A 13,799-nucleotide genomic window follows, 5' to 3' on the forward strand; every position below is an offset into this window, starting at 1 on the left:
CTCAGTGAAAAATCAGGACTTCCACCCATTTTTTCTCTGTCGATCTATCTATTGATCTATCATCTATCAGTCAATCATCTAATTTGATGCAAGTGCTTTCTTGTTGAAATTGACCATAGGTAGGGTGAAAGACCTTATACTCTGAAGAAATTTCTCTATGGATTTGACATGCCAAAAAAAAAAAAAATCCAGGTTGGGTGTTTTTTGGATGGGGGGAGGGGGAGAGGAAGTATTGTTTTTGTCCTTCTTCTAGGAGGTTCAGCTAAGATCCAGGCAAAGAAAAGAACCAATACTTGACAAGAACCCAGTACTAGATACATCGCTAGGTATTTTATATACATGAAGACACCACAAATAGAATAGCTGGTGAGTATGAGGTAACATCTTTCCATCCCCTTCCACTGCCACCATCCCCAAATGGCTCTTCTGGGGACTGCCTTATGGGAGTAGTCCTTTGATGGAAAATAGCAGAAGAGTGAATAAAGGAACACAGATGTACTCGGAACTCTTTAGCTAGGAATGAAAGGGACTGTAAATTTTAAGTGGTTGGACCTGGATCAGTGAGCCACACCACTTTTGGGATTGTCTTTAAAGTATACCCTCTTGACCACACAGCCCCTCTCTGCCACCTGCCCCACCGCGGTCTCAGGTTCATCTCAGTCAAAATCGTAAAGAAGGCCAAGTTCACTTCCTGGAGTCACACTGGCACTAATAACAGCCCACAGCACCCTGCCCCCAACACACACACACACACACACACACACACACACACACACCCTCACACACATGTGCACGTGCGTGCATACACGCACACACAAGTGCATGCGCAAGTACTCCCCAGTGGGTGGAGGTGCTCCTTGAGATTGCTCCTGATTCATCTCTCAAGCTAAACATCACCAGTCTATTCCCTCAGGGCTCTGCTCTCAGATCTGGAGCTGATAGACTAATTGGGGCTAATGTGATAATGCGCAGTAATGACATTTACTGTTTTTATCAGACATTTGCATTTTAACAGGGCCCTTGGGAAACACACAGGTGGACAACAGGGGAGGGTGGCGATGTTTGGTGGAGGCTAGGAGGCAAAGGGGTTTTTCAGGGCTGCCTAAATTGCACTCCCCAAACCTTCCAAACCTCCGAGACCTGCCCGAGTTCCAAGACCCTCCCCAATGCACCCCTGCTCTCCCACCAAGTTTTTCACACATTCCCAAACCTCTGCATTCAGATTACATAAAGTAGGAACACAGGCAAGGAGGGAACGTTGCTTCCCCTCACCATTCCACCTGAATAGCACAAACACTTACTTCTTGTTCTATTCAGTCTTTGCCCACATACACACTTTCTTTTTTATACGAGGAACTTCTTGGTTTTGATCACAAAATCTTTGTTTCTTTGCCAAAACTCAATTTCCCTTTTCTTTCCCACAAAGGGGAGTTCTGATGAGTTAAAGAAGTCTGCATGGACCTTTGGCTCATGTCAGGCCAGTGTCCAGGAAGACCCAAGAGAGAAAGTTAATGGTTAGGGGGTGGTATTTTTCCTCACCAGCAGCCGTCACTCACCTACATGGTGGGAATGCATTTGTGACCCAGTGAAGCAGGCCCTTGGCCCAGGGGAATGGGGGTTGCCAGGGCACTTGAAATTCATGGATCCTCTCCAGGATACCCCCTTGTAGAGACTATGACTATATAGTTCTTGTCCACACTGTTTTCTTTTCTTTAAAGATTTTTTTTAAATTTATTAATTTGATAGAGATCACAAGTAGGCAGAGAGGCAGGCGGGGGGGGGGGGGGCAGATAGGCTCCCCACTGAGCAGAGAGCCCGATGCAGGGCTCGATCCCAGGACCCTGGGATCATGACCTGAGCCGAAGGCAGAGGCTTTAACCCACTGAGCCACCCAGGTGTCCCATTATCCACACTGTATTGTTTTATTTCCAGTTTCAGCTCTTTTTCTCTCTAGTTCCTTCCTATAGGGAGTGTCAACGTAAAAAAAAACCATGTAAGTATCAAGAAGGGATAAAGAAGCTGGGTGATCCTCCAACTGGATCGTCAGCCCTTGAGGGTTGAGTGTTCTGTCTGAACAGCTCAGAGTGGACCCTCCCTCTCAGGACTCTTCCTTCAGATTTCCCAAAGCTCTTATCTGGAGCTGGGGTCGGGGGGAGAGTGACTTTTCCAAGTCCATTGACGTTGCCAGGTGTCTCTGTCAAAGACGCCATCATGGCGCCTGGGGAGAGCCCCATCAGACCCTGGTACCTGCACGGCCAGGGCACAGGTCTTAATACCAAAGCAGAGTCGACTAAATACAGATTAGTACACGAGACAGGTGTTTAAGAGGGTCCCCACTCCCCAGTACCATCATATCCTCCATGTTTGAACCTCTGCTTAGTTCGCTTCAACGTGTCTTGGGGGAGATGTTGTCTTTGGGGGGCTAGCACGGCGCTTTTCACCCGAAACAGTCTCTAAGCTGAAAAGAACAGTCACCACCAAATCAATTCCTCATCCATTAACAGGTCGTCTCTCTATTCTTGAGACACAGGCATAACCTGGTTAGACCTGTTTTGTTTGAACACTAACGTGTGAGTTGGCCAAATGCAAATGAGCCAATGTTTGTAATCCTTTATTTTATTTTTTTAAAGAGCCCGGCAGCCAATCAGAAGAGGGGGAAGTGACTTAGGGAATTCCCGGTTGGTGGCTTATTGCTTAACATCCTACAAAATGATTTAAAATTATTGTCATATGCATTTATCTTCACTCTGATGAGGGCTCAGACGTGATAACACCCGTGGTTCCCTGTCCCCGTGGGAGCTGGCGTGCGGGCTGCCTGCTGCCTCCCCTCCATTAGCCACAGCTATTGGATTTCCCACCCAGAATCTTTAGGTAAATGAGGTAAGTCTTTTATTTTTAAACCTTCTTTGGAACCTGGAATTCGAACACCTGAGTGGAAAGGGCAGCCTGCCTTGAATCAGATGAAAATAAAACAGGCTCCCGGAGGCAGCTGGCGGGAAGTGCAGCTCGCCTCACCTGTGCTTACCTCATTGGGGCCGGTTAGAGTCTTATTTTGGGAGGCAGCTGAGCGTCTTCGGATATTATCTGTGAATTTGCTGCATTGAGTCTGGACTTTCAACCACCACGAATTTAAAGAGTTCCCTGGTTTCCCTCTCTCTGCGTGGCAAAGCCATGTCCCTGGGTTGAGTTCTGAAACAAACAGAGATAGATGACCGTGAGATAACTCGGTGAAACACGGGGTTGGCTGAATAGCCATTGGGGCTCAGAGCACATGTTCTCACTTTCCAGAGACGTCTCCTCTTGGTAGTTTTTCTGACTCACCGGTTAGAGAGAAAGGCAGGTTTGTCTTTGGTGTAATCTGTTGTTGGAAAATGGCTGGAAACGGGTGGTGGCATATGCACTCACACTGGAAAAAGTGGTCAGGCAGCCCAAGGAGGCGAGGACCCTGGGGAGAGCTGAACACTTAAAAATGGCTCTTTCCAGAAAAAATGACAAAGGATTTTGCCACATTGCAAGGGGACAGACTAACCCTTCGTTTGTGCCATCATGGGCTACCAAGACCGGACAGGTGGACGTGAGTCAGCAGCACCAAATGCCTTCCAAAACGGGGACTCTTTTCATTTGTTTGACCACCAAAGAGAAGCATCGTTGGTCTCAATGTGGGTAGAACTGGGAACAGTGTGGACTTACATTGGCAGTAAATAACAACATCGAGTCAGGAAAGTAACATTTTCACTGCCTGCCTTTGAGTGTTGTGGAAGGATGTGTCTTTCTAAGATGAACTGGGAGACCCCGTGCATCTATGTTCACAGGTGTCTCTGCTAGTCATCTGCGCTGACCTTAGTCACAGGGAGAAAGTGGGGGATTTTGGATTGAGAACTTTTCCATGGAGGACTAATTCAGGAATTGGTTCTACAGGCATGGGTGTGAAGATGTCTTCAGCTAGAGACTTTCAGTGTGTAAAAGGGTAGACAAGGACCACAAGTGGCCATGCGTTCATGCCATGGAGGTCAAGGGACGTGTTGATTTCCAATAGGGAAGATGAAGTCATTAGGAAGCACTTCATGGGTAAGATGTCCCACCAGAAAAAGGCTCTTCAGAGATTTCAAGAGTAATTTTAACAGCTGTATTTGAAGTTGACAGAAGGTTTCACTTGTCCTCTTTTGGAGATCAAGCATTCTGAGACTATGAAATAAGTCATCCATTCTGTGTTCTTATAATCCAGCGTGGCGTAGGACCTGTCATTTCTACACCAACTGCTGATGACTGGTGTGGATGGATGTGAAAAACCATGGGAACTTGAAATGAGGGTCCCTGGGAAGTCTGTGATCACAATGGAAAAAATAACAAATATAATGGAGACAGTCCTTCTTCACGTTTCGAAGTATTTTATAGAAGTGTTTTAAAAGAAAATAACTTGGAAGGCATGACTGCTGTAGGTTCTCTTGCATTGCTGTTCAGGATGGCGGCATTAGGCCCCTTCTAGAATGACTGTGGGCAGAGCAAGGAAATTGATTCAGGCCTTGTATGTACGGAAGATCGCAAATTCAATTCTATTTTGTCCTTTCGTGTTAGAAAGCATCTGTTTGTTAAATTCAAACAACAGGTTTTTGATCGTTTTTCTCCATTTTTTAATATATTGTGAGCTCCCCCAAATGGAAATGTCTTGGATCTTTCTGGTCCTCTGAGAAGCCCTACATTCACACTTAATGGTTCCATGCCCTTTTGGCTCCCATTAAATTACCTCTTTTAATATCTTTTTGACCCTTGAGACGCTGAGACCAAAAGGAAATTGAGAGGTTAAAATATTTACTCAACTGTATTCAATTAGCTAATTGGAAAGTGGAAGAAACTCAGAATGGGTCCCAGGTCAGAATGTGAGTGCTTTGGGCCAAAGTTCACTTCTAGAAAGTAGAATTTAGCTTTCTGGACTCTTGTAATGTTTTATGTTCTCCTCATTCTCCCCCTGCTCCACAAATTAGGGAATTTTAGCCCTGGGCTGTATGCTTTAGACCGCCTCTGCTCAATGCCAAAGCATCAGGCACAGACAGAAAAGGTTAAATCATTTGGAAGCCCTTCACTCTGTTCCCCTTTCTCCAGGTGGAGGCCTCTCTACCCCCCTTTCCAACAGATTTTCAGAGAACCCTGGGTGGTGGGGTGGGGTGGAAACCAAGAAAGTCACGGCAGAGCCGGCTAACGCATTTGAGGAGTAACGCCACGGTTGTAGGAAACCAAATGTGAACTTGGAACTTGATATCGGTGACACCTTTTGGTGGCTGTTTCAGCCCATTTCCCTAGTTTGAGATCTCTTTCTGGTAAAACTGAAGTGATAGTCATTCCTGCTTGGGTGGGGCTCTGGTCGGGAGGCATGGAGTCCACTGTGGGCTCTGTGTTTAGAGAGCGCGCGTTGCTACCCTGGTTTGTTACCGGGTAACTGATGCCGCGTCGAGGCTTTCAGCTTGAGTAAACTGAGTCTGTGGTAGAGAGTTGCCCTCTGAAGACAGAGGGAGGATGGCAAGCACAATCTTGCCAGTGTTGTCTTAAATCTGTTGCCCAACAATGGAAGAGATGAGGACGATAATAAATTTTATTTAGTGTTTTCTTGTCTTATTTTTAGTAATATGATTTTAAATAACATGATCTGTTTTAAGATGCAGGTGACTGGGCTCTCGCTAGACATAGGTGACTATATCATGTTTGTTTCAGTTTGATGGGGTTTTAAAAGACCAAGTTACTGGGGTGTGCAGGGAACAAATAATGCAGTGGAGATATTGGCTCCCACAGCAGCTAATATTAGGGTGAGGCGTATGTTCAAGCCAAATGGCATTGATGTCAGGAAGCTGAGAGGTGCTAGAGTAGAAATTTCCATGGATCCCTTAGAGTTATTTGATAAAAAATGTATCGGGCTGCAGAGGGGAAGAAAAAAAAAATTTCTTCAAGAATCTTCCCCCAGAGAATTTCAGACTTACATTTTGGAATGATGGAAGTGGAGTGTGCATAAGGCAGTCCACCAGACTGGCAGTCAGGAGACCTGGTTTTCTAGTCCTGGCAAAGCTGGGTGCCCAGGGCGGCACACCCCACCTCTCTGGGCTTTAGTTCCTTCCTCCAGACAAAGGCATTTGAACCTGATTATTTTTAAGATCTGTTTCCACCTTCAGATTCTGATGCTGGGAGAAGGCAGGTTAGCCTAGCAGTCAGCAGGTGTTGCTTGAGTCTGCGGCAGCTGAGAAGGGCTGGGGGATACCTTGGTAAGGATGACACAGGCAAAAAGGTCAGTGGGAGCCCTTCCTTAAGGTCTTCAGAACTTGGCTGAAGGGATATCCCCGGGGGAGGTACGACGCCCAGATTCCTGGAGTCTTCATTAAGGGTGTTAGCGTCTGCTCGTGTGACAACGTCTCATCTCTATCAGTGTGCCTCGGGCGTCCGAGGTGGGTGGGGGTGTGCAAGTGGACCAAAGCACGTGGCCACGGGGCGCTCTGATGCTGTCTTCTGTAGGACACCAGAGTAGCCCGCTGAAAACATTCGGGTACCCAGAGGAGCCCACTCCGTTTGCGGGGTGCTGATCAGCTTGCTTGACTGGCTGCCCAGTGATTATCAGCCAGAGATGGACTCCCATCTCCTAGAGGAGAACCGAGACGAACGCAGAAGGAGAGCATGGCCGGCCTGGCTGCCGGACAGCCCCCCTGGAGACTTGGTGTTCTCAGAGGGCCTCAGCCTGAATCTAGAGTAACCAGACCTTGCAATAGGGTCAGACAGAGTGGCCCATTTAAGGACGCTCCAGGGGGGTTAATTGGTCTTGTTTTGAAAGAGACACCCTGTAAAATACTCCTTTGAAAATTCATTTCACTAGCACCTAACCACACTCTGTCTTCGGTTTGTTTTGTGGGTTGGGTGCCTTGTTCTGGTTCATTGGATTCACATTATCTCTCCTCTTCCTATCTTCCTGCACACCCTGACCCTTAGAGCCTCCTTCTCTGTCTTTCTTAGAAGCACCTTCATCATTATTTAGAGTATCTACCTATTTATTTAAAACATGTTTTCTGAGGAAAACAAAGCCAAAAAATAAAAAGGAACCTAAATGCTTATCATAATATTTTTAGACACCTCCTCATTAACCTCATTATTTTACCATAGCTGCTTATTTTTACTTTTGTCTGACCTCATCTAGATGCCCACTTTTTTTTGAAGTTGTTGTGATTGTGGTGACCTTAAAATTACATCTTTTGTCACTTCCCCCTCACTCTGTGTCATGGACACACCACAAACAGTCTTGAGGGCTGGGTCTCATTGGGTCAACCGTGGATAAGAGAAGTTTCTGCCAGCCTGCCTGCCCTTTCTCAACTTGATACAAACGTCTTCTAAGAGCCTATTGGGTCTTTCATGGAATACAGAGAGGGCTTTCTACGTTTAGTATATGACAATGGAGCTTGGAGAATATGGTGGTCTTGTAGAGATTATTTTGCGATCCTTCTCAGGAACCTTTGAAAATACTCCCTCGGGAGGACCAACAATAGATTCTGGTAGATGAGTTTAGTGAGGTCTGGAAGGTGAAGGCTATTTTTGGCACAGTCTTCATGATAACCACTCACAAGATTTGTTCTGTCTTTGCAGGGGGCTTCAGACTGGGCCCCAAGTTCAGCCCAATGTCCCAGCTCACCTTTCACCTGTCTTAACTCCACCAGCTGGAAGGCTGTGGGTGGAACGACGTTGACGACAGTAGTAGACTTTGGCCGCTTGTGTATCTGAACTGGGCAGGAGGCTATGAGATTTTGGTTGCCTGGAAGCAGCTGGAATGTGTTACAGAGAATACCAGGTCTAGAGTCAGAGTACCTGGGTTCAGTTTTGACTCTGCCACTGAGTAGCTGAGTGAGTTTGGGTGAGTTATGTAAGCTCTAGATTATAAATTTCCTCATCTGGAAAACGAGGTTAATGGCATCTGCCCATGGCTGTTGTCAGGATTAAATTATTACAGAAAAATCTGAAAACACCCGGACAAATGCTTGTGAGTAAATAATTAGTAATCTGTAGAGTGGAAATTGAGGATAAGTCCTCAAAATGGGCGTTCTCAGAGGACCTTGTTTGGGTCAGACTGGATGTAGAATTCTGGGATTCTGTTTTTTAAGGTGGTCAACGTAGGTTCTGCACAGGACATGGGATGAACCATCTTAATGGGGGACCTCTGGATTGAGCTTGTCTTGAGCTGGCTGCAAACCACATCCTGGGGTAGTACCAGGGAAGACCTGATGTGGGCACCCAGCACGTTCCTGTCTGTGTGTTTGATGCCTGGCATGTAAGGGGTTTCCAGAAGAAACTGATTCCCCTCCAGGCAGTTCACTTGACTAATCACAACATCATATACCATTGCCCACCCTGAAAATTCTTGATAGGGTCTCCAGATGTATACTGACTACTACCCTCAGGGTTCTAGAGGCTTTGAAAAAAAATCGCCAAGACCCATGGGGTCTGCCTCTTGGTAAATTGTTCAAATGACACTTATAGTGTCTGATAGTGTGTTTTAGTCATGGGGATGTGGTTTCTAGCTGTTGAACAAACAGTCCTTGCGGTTAATAAAAGAGCCAGATTCTAACCTAGAATCCAAGAGGCTCCTTGCGTCCGTAGAAAAAATTCAGGGAGTTGGTGAACTTGGATGTGTAAGAGAATGATGTTTTTATTCTTAATAATCTAACTAAAATTTAACATTTTCTCTCAATATAAATATAGGCAAAATCTAGGATAGCATTAGCTGTGACTGACTGTCCCCAAGAGAGATTAACAGATATTTTCGTATCACATTATGCCTGTTGACGATGTCTCAAAATATCAATGTTCATCACTACTTTGATTTCCTGGACATTATTTGACCTGCACTAGATATTCTTGTTTAATGTGTTAATAAAGAAGCACCTATATTATTATGATTTCACACATTAATTTTAAGAAGTACACTCATAATCGTATTTCAATATAAACTTCCTTTCTAATCTTGTTATTTTAATTTGTCATTTAAAAGCATTATTTTGGGAAGGGGTCCATAGGTCTCAGCAGACTGCAAAATGGGTCCATGTATATAAATAAAAGTCGAGGAACCCGGGGCACCTGGGTGGTTCAGTGGGTTAAAGCCTCTGCCTTCAGCTCAGGTCATGATCTCAGGGTCCTGGGATCGAGCCCCACATCAGGCTCTCTGCTCAGCAGGGACCCTGCTTCCCCCCCCCCCCCCCTCTGCCTGCTTCTCTGCCTACTTGTGATCTCTCTCTGTCAAATAAATAAATAAAATCTTTTAAAAAAAAGTCGAGAAACCCTTAATTTATATCATTCTCTTGCATGGGGCCATTGAAATGATTTGTGAATGATGTCAGCTAATAGATGGTCTCTGTTAAAACAAGGGTATATGTTCTTCCCACTCATTGTTTTTGCCTATGGGTGGCTCTGGAGTTGTGGAGGGATCTTGGCATAATGGAGATAATGATTAATAATAATTAATAATGATAGTAATAATAGTAATAACAGCTAGCATTTGCTGGGTGCCTGCTGTAAGCCAGGTGTTATTACAGGCATGTTCAATGTCATACTTTGTTTAATACTACCACCTACTTCAGGAGGTCATTTGTGGGGCAAAGACAAAAGATTCCCCCCTGCTCCCCATGGTGACAGAGTGTTGCTGCAGGTAAAGGGAAGGGATGGGACTGACCCCCTGGACAGGGTCAGTGTCCTGAATATAAAACCCATGCGGTAACACAGGGCTCCATGCTTAGAAAGGTCTTGGGCATGGTTTATTTTTTATTTTTATTTTTTTAAAAGATTTTATTTATTTGACAGATAGAGATCACAAGTAGGCAGAGAGGCAGGCAGAGAGAGAGGAGGAGGAAGCAGGTTCCCTGCTGAGCAGAGAGCCCGATGTGGGGCTCGATCCCAGGACCCCAGGATCATGACCGGAGCTGAAGGCAGAGGCCTTAACCCACTGAGCCACCCAGGCGCCCCTTGGGCATGGTTTAATGCTCTGCTATTGCGGTCTTGAAATTCTTAAAAAAAAAGCTTTTGAATGCGGGATACCGAGCCCTGTGAATTACGAAGCTTGGTCCATTCCTGCATATGATGAAGTTGTTGTAATGTATGACAGCTCCTGATACTGGGAAGCTGGGAATCTGCTTGGAGATCCCCCTTACTCATCTAGCTGACCTTTGGTGGAAAGCTGAAGGATGCTGTAGTTTCTGAGTTGGTGAATTTTGTGATTTTTTTTTCTTAATGTAAAGATTTCTTTCCTCCAAAGCAACTGGAGGAAAGGCTGAATAACCAGCTGGAATGTACCTGGTTCCTTGGAAAGTCTTTCTGGTAGGGAGTTGCTTACTTTCCTATGGGTTTTTTCATTTCTTATTCTCCAGGGTGTTTACTATATACACAGGGAGCTAGGAGAAGCAGAGCAAAGCGTGTTACTAGAAGGGAAAATGAGACCGGGTGTGATGAGAATCTATCATTCTTGTTAAGAGGGTGATGTGCAGGAACTTGGCCTTCTTGGCTATTTTCACTTAACGATTATCTGTGCAGAAAGAAGACCCTATTTCTAAAGAGGAAATCCTCTAATCTATGAGGAAATTCAGATAATAGTTGCTTCTCAAGTTCAAAGATGATCATGGAATAAGCCTTGTGAGGTTCCGTCTGCATTCTATAGCTCTGTTTTTACAAACTGTTCCAGGGTCATGGACATGGTGGAAGAAGGATGCGGGGAGCTTTCCTAGATCTGTTGGTCAGAGTGATGGAATTCAGGCTCCCAAATGACACTTCCACAGTCTGTCTGTCCACAGTGTGATGTCTACAACACGACACAGCAGGTCTGTCATCAGGATCCCTGTGTGACGGCTCAGATGTCCAGAGCTCTTCTAAAGGAGCCATAACTTCCCCTTCACTTCTCAATAGTTTTTTTTTTTCCCCTTGTTATTATTACTGCTCTTTTATCATGGCTAATAAGTCTGAGGTAGCTTCAAGCAGCCAAGCCCAGCCCCTGAGTCAATCTGGGGCTTTCAACAAGAAGTCAGACTAAAGTTTTCACAGGTGGGTTGGCGTGGCCATGATCTGCTCTTTCTATAACGCTGGGAAAGTTGGACACCTAAAGGATTTTTTTTTTTTTTAAAGATTTTATTTATTTATTTGACAGAGAGAGATCACAAGTAGACAGAGAGGCAGGCAGAGAGAGAGAGAGAGAGGGAAGCAGGCTCCCCGCTGAGCAGAGAGCCCGACGCGGGACTCGATCCCAGGACCCTGAGATCATGACCTGAGCCGAAGGCAGCGGCTTAACCCACTGAGCCACCCAGGCGCCCCCTAAAGGATGTTTTATTGTTGGGCACAAGAAGGAGAGGTGTGCTTCCTACTCACATTTAGGGCAAAAAAACGATGGGAGCCATTCTAAAAGGATCTCAGTTCGCAAAACAGAAGTGTGAGGTTCTAAAAGACATCCTCTTCCACTTTAGAAATACAAGGATCCATTTTCAGTGACAGAGAACGATGTTGCATTTCCTGTCATTTCCACCCTCCCCAACTCCCCAGGACATTCATTGTAATATATCCAGTCCATTTACTAGCTCTGTGTCCCTGGCTAAGTCACTTAACCTCTTGGGCCTCATCTGTAAAATGGGAGTAATATGAGTACCCGTGTCCGGGAGTATGGCAAGGATTCAATGAGATCATTCATGTAAAGCGTAGCTCAATCAATTCCTAGCACACTGGGGATGCTCCAAGAATAGAAACTATCATCGCTGTCATAGTTTTGGTTGTTATTTTGCCGTTAGTCCGTGAGGTGCCATGTAGCTGCTATTGATGTTTCTTTGGCTGGAACATCTTGATTTTTTCTTGGAAAGAAACTTCAATCTCGAAATGGTCAAATCCTTTGTTCCAGGCCCTCCCAACCCCTCCCTGGCTCCAGTCCCCACCTCTTACCTCTCTCCACCCTTCCCGCATTCCTGCACAGTTGGTCTTGTTTATTTTTCAGTCAACGGAGGGTGTCGTTAAATCTCTTATTTTTCTGGCTGCCCGCTTTGGTTCTGAGGCTCTCCATTCCCTGCCCTGATCACTACAAGAATGCCGGGGACTGCCCAGCCAGCCATATCCCTCCTCTGTCGGAACACCCTGTTCTTCACGCTCCTTGAAAAGCGGTGTTTCGGAGGCCTCCCCCGGCTGCCATGACTCCCCCATTAAGCCAGTCGTCTGGTGGTAATGAAGACCCGACGGCTGAGAGAAAGCGGGGGGAAGGTGGCAATCTAGGGGAACATTGCACATTGCCCATGTCCTGCGCTTTCTTCTCAGGGCTTACAAAGAGGTGTCGGGGGGCTTTCTCCGACTGTGTGTCTGTTGAAGGCTGTGTGATGATACCATTGCTTAATTAGTGTTGTTGTGATCTGCATTGGAGTGATTTGTTTAGCACTTTGTGGCCCTTTTTGGCTTGAGCTCCTCATGTGATATTGACAAACCAATGAGAAAGGGAGTGCGGTGATGCTTGAGTTAATGCAGAAATCACACCCCGAACCCAGACATCTCAGGTCCTTTCTACCTGGGACGTGGGATCTCAAGTCACTTAGCAGGACATGAGCGAGTCTACACAGCCCACGTTCAAGGTAGGTATGGCTAGCCTCATTTCACCGATGGAAAAACTGGTCCAGGGACCAGAGGTTTTCAAATTATGCCTGCTGCCCAGGGCTGGACGTAGGAAGTCTGTGGGAGAGGCTGGACTGAGACTCAGCACAACGCGCTGAGTCTCTGCTCTAGGTTACCTGTAGACCACACCTACTCCCTGGGCCGTGTTGACTTTCGGAAGTCAACCATGGGGAAGGGTGTGGTTTGGGTTTTGATCACATCCTGGCAGTCCCTTCTCTGCCCCTGTTGATCTGATTCATTAGCTTAACCTGGGCTGACTGGAGCCTGGCCATGTCATTCTGCAGATCTCGGACACCCCTCAGTGCCCTCACAGGACCAGCCAATGGAAAAGTACAGTGTCTTCTGGCTTCCTGGCCCTGCCAGCTCTGGCGGGTCAATTCGATACATCCTTTTCTTCTGAGGGAGTGGGAAGGTAGCATCCAAACTGAAGGCACAGGTTTTTCTTTGGTTTTTATAGGAAAAACAAATTGGCATGAATGCTTAGCCGAACCAGCTCAGGCTGTTTGGGCAGATGCCTTTCTTTGCTTTTTTCTGTTTATTTTCCAACAAATCAATGCTTAACTGCATTGTTATTGGAGCAGAGCAACAGGTGCAAAAAAATAACTCTACTGCCAACTCAAATGAAAAGGTAGGGCTTATACCCTCTGGGAGGTATTCAGAAGATAACAGAAGACCCTGCCAGCAACTGAATTAACAGCTCTGTTTACGGTGGGTTTTGTGTTAACAACCTGCTCCCTACCCTCCTGCACATAAACACGCCATTGTCTCGGGGAGAGACAATCAGCCACCCAGACAACTAACTACTTTATCCTGCCCCGAGTGGAGACTGGTTTTGGCTGAGGCTGCTTTGTGAAACTCGGGGGCATGATCCTGGCCGCCAACTCGACAGCTCAGTAAGGGTTTCCCGTGAAGGCAAGGCCCTGGGGTTACCGGACAGAAGAGGACCTGCTTTTCGACATAGTCGAAGTTCTTTCCAAGGTTGGTTGCTTCCAGATGCCAACAGGTGGCCTGGCTCCCCTCTGGGCAAGCTTCACTCTGTCCGCAGCAGGAGGTGGGGAATGAGCTCAGAAGACTTTGGAAAGAGCCACCATTGTTTGGGAAGTGGTGTCTTTGCTGAATTAGTCCCATCAGGGCAAGACACCTCTGTGTTTTGTTCA

General features: G+C 46.2%; 1 protein-coding gene across 2 annotated transcripts in view; it reads left to right on the top strand.

Moving 5' to 3' along the window:
- The first annotated feature begins 2,727 nt into the window (after window positions 1-2,727).
- EHF (ETS homologous factor) overlaps window positions 2,728-13,799 on the top strand; it is a 43,177-nt gene continuing 32,105 nt past the window's right edge. The window contains exon 1 of one of the 2 annotated variants that reach the window (XM_047693041.1): window positions 2,728-2,880. The gene's annotated coding sequence lies outside the window, so the exon portion shown is untranslated. The remainder of the gene's footprint in view (window positions 2,881-13,799) is intronic. The other variant, XM_047693040.1, reaches the window with a different exon arrangement.

The sequence above is a fragment of the Lutra lutra genome, chromosome 10 (genome assembly GCF_902655055.1).
Source record: "Lutra lutra chromosome 10, mLutLut1.2, whole genome shotgun sequence".
In the NCBI taxonomy this organism is placed as follows: domain Eukaryota; kingdom Metazoa; phylum Chordata; class Mammalia; order Carnivora; family Mustelidae; genus Lutra; species Lutra lutra.